Raw genomic sequence first — 15,648 nt, forward strand, 5'->3', positions numbered from 1 at the left:
AAAAGGGCCACCAAAGGGTTTTTTTTTTAATTACAATATTGGAGGAGAGCTAAATCAAAGAAATAGTTACATTTGTATGTTTACTGTTCCCCCCCACAAATAATTTGCTGTAATCTCAACAAAGATGTGAAAGGAATTTAAATGGAATTTATAAAAGATTATTAAAAGAAATAGAGTATGACACAAAGAAATGGAAGACTATCCTATGTTCATAGATTGGAAAAATAAGCATTGTTAAAATGTCAATTATTTTGTTGATTTAATAATGATTGACAAAAACATAAGATAAAAGGGGTACAATTCCGTTCCTTATCCCATCTCCTCCATTGGAAGATTTCCTGTTCTTTATCCCTCTGGGAGTATCGGCCCAGGATCATTATGAGATGCAGAAGGTGGAAGGTCTGGCTAATGTAATTGCTTCTCTGCTGAACATGGGCATTGGCATGATGATCCACACTCCTAGTCTGTATCTATTTTAAACTAGTGAAATATATTTATTTATTTTTTATGTGATACATCTTAAAATCACAATAGCATTCTTCAAGGAAATAGGGTAAGCAATTCTAAGTTTTGTATGGATCTAAAAAAGACTAAAACTAACTAATGGAATACTGAGATAAAAGAAGAATATTGTGCACCTTCATATCAAATTATACTATAAAGCAATACTAATAAAAATAATGTAGTATTGGAAACTGGAAATAAACCAGCACACATATGAACATGTAATCCATGGAAAAGGATTTAAGACCATGCAGTGACTATATGAAAGCATCTTTTAAAATGATGATAAGCAAACAGAGTTAAATGTTTTAAAAATAAATTCTAGAGTACCACACACCACCACACACAAAAATTATCTCAAAATGAATTAAAGGCTTGGGAGTAGGCTCAAAACCATAAAATAAACAGAAGAAAATATGCGATATATTCAGGGACTTTGACAGAATTTTATTTGGAAAATGAACTGCATTGGCAAAAGAAATCAAAGCAAGAACAAAGTTTTTTTTTTTAATTTTTTTATTATCTTTATTTATTGGATAGAAACAGCCAGAAATCAAGAGGAAGGGGAGTGATAGAGAGGGACAGTGACAGAGAGACACATGCAGCCCTGCTTCACCACTCATAAAGCTTTCCCCTTGCAGGTGGGGGCCAGGAGCTCGAACAGCAAGAACAAAGTTTTAACATCAAAATAAACGAGTACAAAAATAAAAACAACCTAGTGATCAGAAGAAGATATTTATATAAGATGTGTCTGACAAGGGGTTTATATATAAACTGTTTAAATAAATCATCTGACTCAATACAAAATACTAAGCTGCCCAATAAAATGTGAAAAAAAAATTCTCAAAGACTTCTTCTCTAGAGAAATTATATAAATGACCCACAGACACATGGAAAAAATTACCAATATTACTTGTTATTAGGAAAATTCAAGTTATAGCTACAAGAAACACCTCACACTAATGAGAATGTTCTATATCAAAATGACCAGAACAACAAATGCTGGCAATGTACTCTGGTATACTGTTGGTGAGAATGCAAGGTGACACAGTTTCGATAGGAAATGATATGGAGAGTACTTAAAAATGTAAAAATGCTGCAACCCAAGATGTGACACATCGGGCAGGGTACTGGAGTTATGTCCTGAGTTAAATCTCTGGCATCATATATTCCAGAGTAACTCTTTGATTCCCACTTTTCTCTTTTGCATTAGTAAAGAGATATATGTATCTTTACTAATATATACATGAAGAGATCTTTACCAATATATGTATATACAGAGGAAGAGACCTAGAGGTTTAGCAGGTGTATGAGAAAACGCTCAAAGTCACTGATTGACAGATAATGGAAATAAAGACAACAAACAGATACTACTTTACATCTGTGACATTAGAAAAGACAGTATCAACAAATGTTGGCTAGGATAAAGGGGGAAGTGGACACTTACGCACTACTGAAAACAATGCAAATTAGCCCAGCCCTTGTGGAGAAAAACCTGGAAATTACTCAGGACACTTGAAATGAATCTATCCTATGGCCTAGAAATTTCTTCCACAGGGACTTGACCAAGAGGGGAAATCATCTATCAGAAGAGATGTATATATACCTATATTCATAGCAGCATAGTTTATAATATCCATAAACTGGAAGAAATCAAGATGTTCAAAAATAGCTGAGTGGCTAAGAAATTTATACACAATGGAACACTACTCAGCTGTTAGAAATAACAAAGTCATCTCCTTTGTGTTATCTTAGATGGAACTTGAAAGCCCCATGTCAAGTGAGACAAGCCAAAATGAGAAGAACAAATACTGAATGATCTCATTTATAGGTGGACCTTTAAAAATAAGGACAAAGAGAAAATACATAAAGTGAAACTTGGTGTATTACACCAAAGAAAAAGACTCTGGGGAAGGCAGGAGAGGGAGGGCTGAAGAAAACATTAAGATCCTATTGCAAAATGATAGAAAATGACCTAAGATATGGGTGAGAGTGCTCTACAGAAAACTTTCACAGGGATAGGAGTAATTGTACCCAAGTATTGGCAAGTGCATTTTAAACCATTAACCCTCCAATTAAAAATATAAATATATATATATAATAAGTAACATTTATTGGGAGGTCTAGTGGCAGTAAACTTTGTGATTTTTGTTTGTTTAGGAAGGCCTTTTATCCTCCCCAAAGTTTGAAGAGTATTGTAGGATATAGCAGATTTTTTTATCTTTGAATAATTTTATTTTCACTAACTCCTGATTTATAGTATTCTGTCAAAAAGAATCTGCTCCTACCCTTCATCACTTTTGAAGTCTTCTATTGCATTGGAATCTTGATAGTTTTACTAATTTGTATTGTGTTACTGAATTTAGATAAAATAGATATTTCTTAGTTATTTAATTTGTAAATTTCTTTCTATCTATCTATCTATCTGACTCACCAGATTTACATCATCTGTCTTCTGAAATAATTTTACTCTCTATTTTACCTTTACAAAGAGACTCAGATACATCATTATTATTTTTTTTAAAGTGAGGGTTTTTTTAAAATATAAAATTTCTTGAGATCCAGAAAGCATTCTTTTTTGTTTACAGATGAAATAGGAAAATTACATATTCAGGTTCTTTAAAAAAAAAGTTTATTAAAGAGAAAGAGGTGGGCACCAAAGTACTGCTCAGCTCTGGCTTAGGGTGATACTGGGGACTGAACCTGGGACATTGGGGCCTCAGGCAAATGAACTGTATTTTAACAAGTTGAGCCTACTCTCATGGCCCACAGACACAGCATTCTTGTCAAAGGGAAAAGCTAGCTGCAGAACTTGAAGACCTCTGCACATTTGTGCCCTGTCATTAACCAAAGGTCACTGCTGTCAGGATTCAGAGGAGGAATCCACTAATGTTGTCTTTTGTTGTTGTTGTTGTTTTTAATTTATTTATTGGGGAAGTGATGTTTTATATTTGACAGTAAATACAATAGTTTGTACATGCATAACATTTCCCAGTTTTCCATATAACAATACAACCCGCACTAGGTCCTATGTCATCCTTCTTGGATCTGTATTTTCCCCCGACCCCCACCCCAAAGTCTTTTACTTTGGTGTAATACACCAGTTCTAGTTCAAGTTCTACTTGTGTTTTGTCTTCTGATCTTGTTTTTCAACTTCTGCCTGAGAGTGAGATCATCCCAAATTCATCCTTATGTTTCTGACTTATTTCACTTAACATGAATTTTTCAAGGTCCATCCAAGATTGGCTGAAAATGGTGAAGTCACCATTTTTTATAGCTGAGTGGTATTCCATTGTGTATATATACCACACCTTGCTCAGCCACTCACCAGTTGTTGGATACCTGGGTTGCTCTCAGGTTTTGGCTATTACAAATTGTGCTGCCAAGAACATATGTATGATCTTTTTGATTGGGGTGTTGGGTTCCTTAGGATATATCCCCAGGCAAGGAATTGTAGGATCAAAGGGTAGGTCCATTTCTAGACTTCAGACAATTCTCCAAACTGTTCTCCACAGAGGACAGACCAACTGACATTCCCACCAGCAGTGTAGGAGGGTTCCTTTGACCCCACAACCTCTCCCGCATTTGCTGCTGTTACCTTTTCTCATGTACCATATTCTCACAGGAGTGAAGTTGTATCTCATTGTTGTCTTTATTTGCATTTCTCTGACAGTCAATCAGAGACTTGAAACATTTTTTCATCTGTTTCTCTGCCTTTTGGATCTCTTCTGTGGTGAATATTCTGTCCATGTCCTTCCACCATTTTTGGATGGGGTTATTTGTTTTCTTGTTGTTGAGACTGGCAAGCTCTTTATATATTCTGGTTATTAGCCTCTTGTCTGATGTATGGCATGTAAAGATCTCCTATTCTGTGAGGGGTCTCCTGGTTTGGGTAGTAGTTTATTTTGCTGTGCAGAAGCTTTTTAATTTGATATAGTCCCATAGGTTTATGCTTGCCTTTGTTTTCTTTGTAATTGGATTCATTTCATTGAAGATTCCTTTAAAATTTATGTGAAAAGAGTTCTGCCAATATTTTCCTCCAAGTATCTGAGTTTGTGGTCTAACATCCAAGTCCCTGATCTACTTGGAATTTACTTTTGTATTTGGTGAAATATAGTGGTTCAGTCTCATTCTTCTGCATGTTTCAACCCATTTTTTCCAAAACCATTTGTTGAAGAGACTGCTTTCCCTATTTAATGGCTGGGTACTTTTTTCAAAGATTAGATGTCCACAGGTGTGGGGCTTAATTCTGGGCTCTCAATTCTATTCCACTGGTCAGTGTGTCTATTCATGTTCCAGTACCAAGCAGTTTTGATGACAACAGTCTTATAGTACAATTTGAGGTCAGGGAGTGTGGTGCCTCAAGTTCTGTTCCTTCTTCTTAAGATTGTTTTGGCAATTCGATGTCTTTTCTGGTTCCAGATAAACATTTGTAGCATTTGTTCTATTCTCCTAAAAAATGTGCTTGGGATCTTGATGGGGATGGTATTAAATTTGTGGATGGCTCTGGGTAGTATATTCACTTTGATGATGTCAATTCTTCCAACTGATGAACATCAAATATCTTTTGAGTTCTTTGTGTCTTTTTCAATTTCCTTGAGTAATGACTCATAAATTTTCAGTGTACAAGTCTTTCACTTCTTTGGTTAGGTTTATCCCTAGATTTTTTATTGTTTTTTGTTTCTATAGTAAAAGGAATTGATTTCTGGATTTCAGCTTCTTCTAACTTAGTGTTTGCATAGAGGAATGCCACTGACTTTTGAATGTTAATTTTGTAGCCTGACACCTTACTGTATTGCCTGATGATTTCCAAAAGCTTCTTGCTGGATTCCTTAGGTTTTTATATGTATACTATCATGTCATCTGCAAATAGGGAGAGTTTGACGTCTTCTCTTCCAATCTGACTTCTTCTCTTCCCTTTAATTCCTTGCTCCTGCCTGATTGCTATGGCAAGAACTTCCAATACTATGTTGAATATTAGTGGGTAGCCCTGTCTAGTAAGTACCTGATCTGAGGGGAAATGCTTCAGTTTTCACCATTGAGTATGATGCTGACTGTAGGTTTGCTATATATAGACTCCACTATCTTGAGAAATTTTCCATCTATTCCCATTTTTCTGTAGTGTTTTGATCATAAAGGGGTCAAAGTCTTTCTCTGTGTCTATTGATATGACCATGTGGTTTTTGGTCTTGCTTTTATTGATGTGGTGGATCATGTTGATTGATTTGCATATATTAAACCAAACTTGCATCCCTGGGATAAACCCCACTTGGTCATGATGAACAATCTTTTAAATATACTGCTGTATCTGGTTGGCTAGAATTTTGTTCAATATTTTATCATCTATGTTCATCAGAGATATTGGTCTTTTTTGGTTGTGTCCCTGTCTGCTTTTGGTATCAGAGTGATGTTGGCTTTATAGAAGCTGGCAGGGAGTATTCCAGTGTCTTCAATCTTCTGGAAGACTTTTAAAAGTAGAGGTGTTAGATTTTCTTTGAAGGTTTTGTAGAATTAATTTGTAAAACCATTTGGTCCAAGACTTTTATTTTTGGGAAGGTTTTTGATAACTGTTTCAATTTCATTAGCTATGATGGGCCTGTTCATGTTATCTACTTCTTCTTCAGTTTTGGAAGTTTGTAAGTATCTAGGAAATTGTACATTTCTTCCAGGTTCTGTAGCGTGGTGGCATATAGTTGTTCATAGAAGCCTCGCATGATATGTTGAATTTCTGTGATGTGTTTGTGATATCTCCTCCATCATTTACTCTCTGATTTATTTGAGTCTTCTCCATTTTTGGGTTTGTGAGTCTGGCTAAAGGTTTCTCGATTTTATTCACTCTTTCGAAGAACCAACATTTACTTTTGTTGATCTTTTGTATGGTTTTCTTATTTTCAATGTTATTGATTTCTGCCCTAACTTTAGTGATTTCTGTCCTTCTGGTTGCTTTAGGGTTCCTTTGTCCTTCTTCTCCTAGGTCTTTAAGATGTGCAATCAACTATTTATTTGTGATTTTTCTTGTTTCCTAATGTGTGCTTGTATGGCTATGAACTTCCCTCTCATTACTGCCTTAGCTGTGTTCCAAATATTTTGATAGCTTTTGTCTTCATTTTCATTAAACTCTTGAAACATTTTGATTTCTTTCTTTATTTCCTCTTTGACCCAGTAGTTTTAAAGGAGTGTCCTGTTGAGCTTCCACATTTTGGGACTGTTACTAATCTTTTGTTGATTGTTAAGTGTTAGTTTAATTCTACTGTGGTCTGAGAAGATGTGTGGGATGGTTTCAGTGCTCCTGAATTTCCTGATGCTGTCTTTGTGGCCTAACATATGGTCTATCCTTGAGAATGGCCCACGTGGACTTGAGTAAAATGTGTATTCTAGTTTCTTGGAATGAATGACTCTGTAAATGTTCAATGGTTCTAGTTTATCTATCTCCTCATTTAGCTCCCTCATATCTTTTCTTCCACATGGATAATTTATATTTTCCTATCTTTCACATCATTGATATTTTATTCCATTAGTACTATTTCAGTATCTTTATATAGAAATTTTGGTCTTATTAATTTTTTTAAATAGCATTTCTTTTTTGAATATTTTATTTATCTTAATCAAAAAGAGAATGAGAAGTAGATGCAGAGAGAAAGAAAGATAGGCCAGAGTACTGATAAACTCTGGTTTAGGGTGGTGCTGTGGATTGAACCTTGATATGAGAACCTCAGGCATGAAAATTTTTTGCATAACCATGATACTATCTCCCTAGTTCTCAGTTAATGCCTTATTTAAAGCTTAAATTTCTGACTTCTACTTGTTAATTTATTCATGAGTTCATTTCTGACTCTTCTCATATCTATTTGGATTTCTTTATAATGACTCTTTTGAATTCTCTATCCATTAAAAAATATAATCATATAATCATCCATGGTTGTCAATTTGGTTTCTGTAGATTTTTCATTCTCTCCTTTGATGTCATACTAACTTGAAATCTTTAAGTTGTCTGGTATGTTGTTTTGTCTGCCCATGTGGAATCTGGCTAAGCAACTTAAAAATGTGCTGTGGTTATCTTTGAAATTTCTAATGAGTAATTATATGATTTAATATATGTTGTTTGGTTACTGTTGATTGTCTTAGCATAAACAAGTGAATAGTTTATAATGTGTCAGCAGGGTAGAAGAGGGACTTGATGGAAGTCAGTACAGGGAAGGAATCTGGTTTATATGCATGGTGACACCAATTCTCTACATTTTAGAACTTCAGACTGGAGACTCATCAGTCTCGCTACTGTGTTACATTCACAGGGAAAGTAGGTATCGTACCTCATGAGGATTTTAGTCCAAAATTATTTATTTATTGTCCTCCTTTCTAGGTTACTAGAACAAGTATCACTCACTTAGACCTAGGGGATGTGCCTCCATGCTGTCTTCACTCTCCCTTCCCAAGGTTCCCTGACAAAGTAAACAGATATATTGCCTTATTCCTCTTAAGATTAACAACTCTGAGAGTGCATTTCTACTTCCCTTCTACCAAAAAAATATGTAGTATCTAAAAAAAAAATTATAATGTAGCTCATGTTTTTCTCTGAGGTACAGAGGGTGCTTAAACCTTGAGCCTCTGCTGTGGACTTCTCTTATTGGTGTCTAAGAGAAGACACTGATTCTTCATGTGAACAAAGTAAGTAATGTCCTCATTTTCACAACAGTCATTCAAGTTCTCTAACAAACAGAACATAATTTCCTATCACTTTAACTTTGATTTCTGGGGAAATGTCATTTTCATTTTTGATAGTATGTTACTGTGATTTTTTTATAGTATTTTTTTCATAGTTTTTAATGAGCTGCTCTTCATGCATTTGAAGTAGTTAACACATTTATTTCATAGCTTTGTTTACTTTGATTCTAACAGCTCAGCAGGTTGGTAATTAAGAGTTCTTTCTTTCAGTTTCTAGTAGGTAGTGCTATCACAAGTTTTTGGTGTCCTTTATATGAGCTATCTCTGGCTATATTTGGAGTCAATATTTTACACTCACCATTTCCTCTGTTAGGGTGTCACCAGTGCTCTCCTTGCTGTATCAATACTAAAGTTATAGGTATCACTACTGCATTAAGGCTTGTCAGATTCATGGACATGACTGTCAGAGGTGGTACCAAGATCATGGGGAGCCAGTGTGAGCCATCACTGTATAATATTATATGGCTAAGGATACTTTTTAGGGGTGGAAAAAAGGATTCTGCAGTCAGTCACTAGCATCACTCTAAATTAGTTCTCTCTCTCTCTCAACTCTCTTCTCTCTTTTAACCAGGGTCATAGTCCTGCAATGAGGACTCTACCGGTGATGAATCCAGTTTGTATGGGCCTACAGACTCCACCACCACAGCAAGAGAACCAGGTTTCTAGGAAATGCCTCTGCTTCTGACACCACTATGTATTCCAATCTACCTATCTTCAATGTACAAATGTGAAGATCTCACAGACATCCTATATGTTGGTCAAAAGAATATCTGTGGAACTATGAATTTTCCACTAGGAACAAAGAAAACATCCCACACTGTGTTAATATTTTCATCACTCTTTTATTCTTAAAGTTTTATTTTCATATATTCAGATTTTTGAGTAGTATCCTCCTGACTTTTCTTTTGATAGTTCTTGAGTTAATTTTTATTATGGAGACTGATGTTTTACAATCAACAATAAATAAAAATTTTAGTACATGTGCAAAGTTTTCCTAATTTTTTTTATAAAACACTCTCACCCCTCACCTAGGGTAGGCTACTCCACCACCATGCACCAGGAACTGAACCACCATGACTTCCACCAATACAATCATCATCACTTTTGTGTTATACACCAATAAATGGTGTTGGGGAAATTGGGTTGAAATGTGCAGAAGAATGGAACTAAACCACTACATTTCACCACACACAAAAGTAAACTCCAAATGGATCAAAGGCTTGAATGTTAGACTAGAAACCATCAACTACTTAGAGGAAAATATTTGCAGCACTCTTTTTTATCTAAAAATTTTATAGGCATCTTCAAAGATACAAATCCAATTGCAAGGAATAAAAAAAAAAAGTCAACGGGACTGCAGACTGCATCAAATCCAAAAGCTTCATTTCAACAAATGAAACCACTCAAACAAAAAGACTCCTTACAGGAAGGGAGGAGATCTTTATATTCCATATACCAGGCAAAAGGTTAATAGCCAAACCATATAAAGAGTTCATCAAACTTAGCAACATAAAACAAATGACTCCATCCAAAAGTAAAGAGAGGATATGAACAGAATATTCACCCAAGAAGAGACCCAAAAGACCAACAGACATATGAAAAAAAAAATTCAGAAAGGATAGCAACACATGCTGGAGAGGTTGACAGAGACATTCTTGTATTACTGGTGGGAATGTAAATTGGTCCAACCGCTGTGGAGAGCAGCCTGGAGAATTCTCAGAAGGCTAGAAATGGACCTACCCTATGATCCTCTTCTGGGGAACCAAACATACTATACCTATGAATATAGATTCATAGCAGCATCATTTGTAACAGCCAAAACTTGGAAGCAACCCACATGTCCAACAACAGATAAATAGCTGAGTAAGTTGTGGTGATATATATTATTCAGCTTTTAAAAATGATGAATTTACCTTTTCAGTTTATCTTGGATGGGACTTGAAGGAATCATGTTATGTGAGATAAACCAGAAAGATAAGAACGAATATGGAATGATCCCATTCATAGACAGAAGTTGAGAAATAAGAACAGAAGGAGAAACACAAAGCAGATCTTGAATCCAATATACTCATTTTCTGTACATGCAGATGAAGGTAAGAAATGAAAAACTGTTGCATTCAAAATAAAAAGAATGCTTCCATACTTACCTGGCAGGGGAGATACCATAATCAGGAAGGTGGTTTTCCCAGGGCGAAGCTTTATCATTGCACTCTGGATGTGCTGACCCCTGCAATTTCCCTAGATGTGGGAAACTCAACTGCATAATTTGTGGTAGTGGGGGACTGTGTTCATGCTCTCCCCTTTAAAATAAAAATAAATAAAAATAAATAATGCTTCCAGAAATCACAGCAAATAATACATCAAGCATGGATGAATCTAGATAGAAACCACTCTAAAGCCTAAGAAAATGAATCTATACAACAGAGTAATAAAGGAAAGCATCCAGGTAGAGAAGTAAAGAATAAATTTTAAAAATTCCCCCACCAAGAAAGAATAACTTTTAAGATACAGAATGTTGCTGTGTGAAAAGGGAGGGTGCATCAACCCAAATCCCAATTCAGTGACTCTACATTTTCAATGCAAGAAAAGGAGGTAAGAAACTATTGGAAGTTTTAACCTGTTGGGCATTACGCCAGCCCCCTGCTCCATTGCTGATACTATGGTCTATTTACATAATCATTGTTTTGCCTGAGACCCGCCATGCCTGCTGGGTATTGGTTAATCCCACTAGTTAGAACCTTCGCAACAGCTGCTATGGAAGCTTTCTACCTTCGGGCTCTTTTCTCTACCCCATCTCCTAGTCATTTCCTTTTCCCACTTGCCACTTCCAGTTAAAGATATATATATAAAGGCATTTGTTGTCTCTGATTAATAAAGGTATTGTATTGCGTTCCCACTCTGCCATGAGTTCCTTGTCTCTCTCTCTCTCTCCAGTGAAGCTAGCCTGGCAATAACCCATATCTGCAAACTTAGAACTGCTGAAGTTTACAATGGAGGGGTTGGAGAGTCAGGACTTTGGTGGTAGAAACAGTATGGAGTTGAACCCCTGATATTTTGTAATTTTGTAAATCAGTATTAAATCACTAATAAAATTTAAATAAAACAAGAAGCTATTGGAAGTAAACTGAGGTTAAAATAGCCTACAGTTGCCACTTTGCAACAACAAAAATAGATCAATTGAGTTCTGTCAAAATTTAAAACTTTTGTGAAACCAAGGACAGTATCAAGAGAGTGAATAAGCAACCCAATGAAGGTGAAGAAATAGCTGCAAATAATATGTCAAATATATAATTGATACCCAAATATATAAAGTACTCCTGGTAGTTCTCATCTTGTAGAACACACACTTTAACATGTGCAAGGACCTGGATGCCAATCACCACATAGGACCATCATGCAAAGGCTTCTAGAGTGGTGGAACGGTGCTGTGGTGCCGTTCCTTCTCTTTTCTTCTTTGTATGCCTCTGACGCTCTACCTGGGAAAAAGAAAAAGTGAAGAGTCCACTGGGAGTAGGAATTGTGGCAGAGCAGTCCTGGTAGGGCAAATAAAATTTCTTAAATATGCAAAATTAAAATAAAATAATTCAAATGGTCAAAGGAATTTAATATTCTATCCCAAATAAGGCATTCAAATGACCAGTTACAAGAATAAATATTTAGTATTAATTGTAAAAATGGAAATGAGAATCAAAATACGAATGTTCTAATAATGGAAAGAAAAACAAACCCCAGAAATTACAGCCTTTCTATATTACACAGGTTATGTTGCTTTTGTGTTAGACTTAATATTTAATATATCAAATCCACTACTAAGTAAACCCAACAGAACTGAAAGTAGTGTCTTTAACAGATACGTGTATACCATATTCATAGCAGCATTATCCACAATAGCCAAACAGCTAAAATAAACCAAAACACATAAATAGGTAAAAAAAAAATGTGAAATGCACACAGACACACAGACACACACACACAGAGACGGATACTAGTATGGTTAGACCTTGAAAATATTATGCTAAATGATATCAGCCAGATACAAAATGATATTGTCAGATGAGGTTGGGCATGCTCAGGGTGGCATGACCATAGACTTAAAATGATATTTTCTAATTCCATTTAAATGAGATATTTAAAATAGACATTTCATAAGGATAGAAAGTAAAATAATATTACTAGGAGAAAGAGGAAATCCAGTGTTATTGCAAAGTGGCTACAGGATATTTGTTTAAGACGACTAAATAATAGTTATGTAACTGGGTAGTATGATGGTTGCTCATGATGTCTGTGTACTTAGCCGCACTAAATTATACATTTAAAACTGTCAATTTCATGATATATATATATATATAGCGTGAAATTTATATACATTTGAGCACAGTTAAATAATAATAATAAAAAAATACCTCACACTTAAAATGGAGGAGGGGCATATGTACACAGTGAGAAAATGGAGAAACAACTGTAGTATTTCTATATACTAGAGAAGCATTCCTCAGTAACTTTAAAGCAACAAAATGGAAATTACTCAGAAATACAATACTAAGAAAATGAATTCAGACATGTATATATGTATATAGCTAATGGTCCATTTATATGAAAGAGAAAAACTAATTTACAGCATGAGAAATAAATCAGTTGTTGAGTGAGGTTTGGGGTTTCTGATGGAAAATCAGGGGTGAAGAATACCCTGCCCGTGAAATCATTTGGTTTGGCCTTACCAAGGTAGCCATAGGCTGGACACACTTTTTCATGGCCTGCAAATGATGTTATGAATATCCAAGCCAGCATTGGCAGAGTTGTTTTTTCAGTCCCTGCAAAGGATTGTTAAAGTGTGATGGGGATGATTTACATCTTGATTGGCTTTGTAGCTACATATGTGTATATATGGAGCATGACTCCTGAACTCAAACTATATACAGAAGGCATCAATAGTTTATTATGTAAATCACATGTCAATAAAGTTGATGAAAGGGAAGTAGAAGAAAGGAAGAAAAAAAGGAGAAGGGACACTGCATAGCTATAGCAATTAAAATATGATATTACCTCTAGAAAAAGGCAATTATACATACTAGATAAACAGAGACTGGAAATAAACACACACACATACAAGTGTTCACACTTCTCAGAGTCAGAGATGGCATTGAAAAGAGAATGTGCAATAAAATAAGATAACCATGTAATAAAGTGTTTGATGTTATCCCTACATTATACTACCACACAGTCAAGACTCTAAATAGGCTAAGGCAAAAGTTTACTATTTTTTGAGAAAAATAAAGAATAATAACCTGTGATTCCAAGGTACTGAACATTTTCTTCAGATACATTGTATTTCTGATACTTTATATAGGTGAAATACAGATACGGACATAGTCATACAGACACAGAATATATATTTACAGAATACATATATATATACAGAATATATATATGAGAGAAGTGATGATACAGATTTAGAGATAAAGACATGCATTATGAAGAATTAGCTCACATGATTATCTAAAGTTAAGAAGTCTGATCATCTACCAGCAGCACTTTGGAGACCCCGGAAATTGAGGATGTAATTCAATCTGAATCTAAAAACCAGAACCAATAGCAAGTTTAAGTGCAAGAATAGGAGACAAATTGAGAAAATCTAGCTCAGGCAGTGATTAGGAAACTTCCTCTCTCCTCTTTTGTCTTCTTTAGTCTCTCAACTACTTTGGATGACATCCACCCACACTCAGGCAAAAAATTTACATAGTTGACTCCACCAATTCAAATGCTAAATGCTAATCTTGCAAAGGAGGTTGGAAGGGGAGGGAGTGGGAATGAGGGCCTTGGGGCTGGACAGGACTTGGTTTAGTGTGTTCAGTTTTGGACTCTCCAGCATGAGGTCCAGAATTTGATCCCTGGCATTAAATATGCCAAAGCAATATTCTGATTCTCCCTCGCCTCTCATAAATAAACAAATAAATAGTTTTTGCAAACAGTAGCTTGGGGTCAGGCAGTGGCACACTTGGTAGAGAGTATAGGATGCAGTGCTCAAAGACCCAGGTTTGAGCCCCTGGTCCCTACCTGCAGAGGGAAAGCTTCATGAGTGGTGAAGTGGTCTGTCTCTCTTTTTCTTTATCTCCCCCCCTTCCCTCCTGATTTCTCCATCTCTAGTTAATAAATAAAATACTTTTAAAATATACAGAAGCTAGTCTCATCAAGAAACACCCTAACATTGACAATCAGAAATAGATTTCTATCCTGAGTACCACTTAGTGAAAAATGACAGGTAAAATTAATCCTCATACCATTCATTTTTGCTCTTAGCTGGGGAGAAACAGAGTTTTATAACTACTGGTTAAGGCAAATGTAGGGGTTCATTCTTTCCACACACAGGCACTGATGAATCCATGGCTGTTAATTTCAGTCAAACTGTGCAGAAGAGGAAAACAGCTTTTATGAGGAGAACTGGAAATTTCCTTATTAGCTAAGTGGGGGAAATTCAAAGAAAAGAAAAACTATCCCAGATAAAAATCTACTTTTCACATAGACAAAATCTGGGTTTCCAGTAATGAAACTAGCTCCAATCCACAGTTTGCAATTTTTACTTCTAAATTTAATCAGGATTGACTGTTGACAGGACTGAGGATTTTAAAAATACATATCAAATAAGTGATTTCCAAATTCCCCCCAATCTTCCCTGAGGGATGTGACCTAGTCATGGTTGGGATTACAATGGCCTGAAATGGAATCTTTTTTCACATTCAGCAATTGGAAACATCAAAGGTTTGAGGAAAGGAGAAGTCTGGTAGAAATGCCAGGGTCCTAGTAGCTAGGAGGAATGTCTGAAAAATTACTAAAACTAGATGAGAATGAATGGCTGAGATTAGAAGTGGCACTAAAGTCAAACACATCAAGGAAGAAAGGATCAAAGAGATAAGAACTGATGGAGTGAGTTGGAAGCAACAAGAGAAAGTGGAATTTCTGAATGATTACCTGGAAAACAGGCTAGTCTAGCTGATAATTATGGACTGAAGCACAGATTGTGGGACAAAGAATGTGGTTGTTTTAGGCTTTGATGCTTTAAGAATAGAATGGAATGGGTGAATATAGTGCTGAGACATCACTAAGCCTAGGCAAAAGGAACCTTTTTGTTTTAAACAAAGTCAGTCATTAAGAGTTTTGGCATTAATTTTGATTTTTTTTTTTTTAAGATATGGCATCCAATATTATGTGCCTGGAATCCTAAAAGTTTTAGTGACTGCTGCCTGTTCTACCCAAGAAAAGTTACTCAAATTGCCTCACTTTAGTCTGGTCCTAGTGAACAAAAAGTATTCTGAAGAAAAGTGAAGGGCTGGGAGTGAAGCTTACTTGAATAGTTTGTGAGGCTCACTTTACCATACACTTGACCCAGGTTCAAGTTACCCACCATATCACATTTGAAGAAGCTTT

The 15,648-nt window shown here is 35.6% G+C and overlaps 1 non-coding gene across 1 annotated transcript; it reads left to right on the forward strand.

The window, feature by feature from the left end:
- Nucleotides 1-10,365: 10,365 nt before the first annotated feature.
- LOC132542503 (U1 spliceosomal RNA) lies at nucleotides 10,366-10,529 on the forward strand. Its single transcript, XR_009553516.1, has one exon. It is a non-coding gene; the product is annotated as a U1 spliceosomal RNA (small nuclear RNA).
- The last annotated feature ends 5,119 nt before the right edge of the window (nucleotides 10,530-15,648 follow it).

The sequence above is a fragment of the Erinaceus europaeus genome, chromosome 1 (assembly GCF_950295315.1).
Source record: "Erinaceus europaeus chromosome 1, mEriEur2.1, whole genome shotgun sequence".
Classification (NCBI taxonomy): Eukaryota; Metazoa; Chordata; class Mammalia; order Eulipotyphla; family Erinaceidae; genus Erinaceus; species Erinaceus europaeus.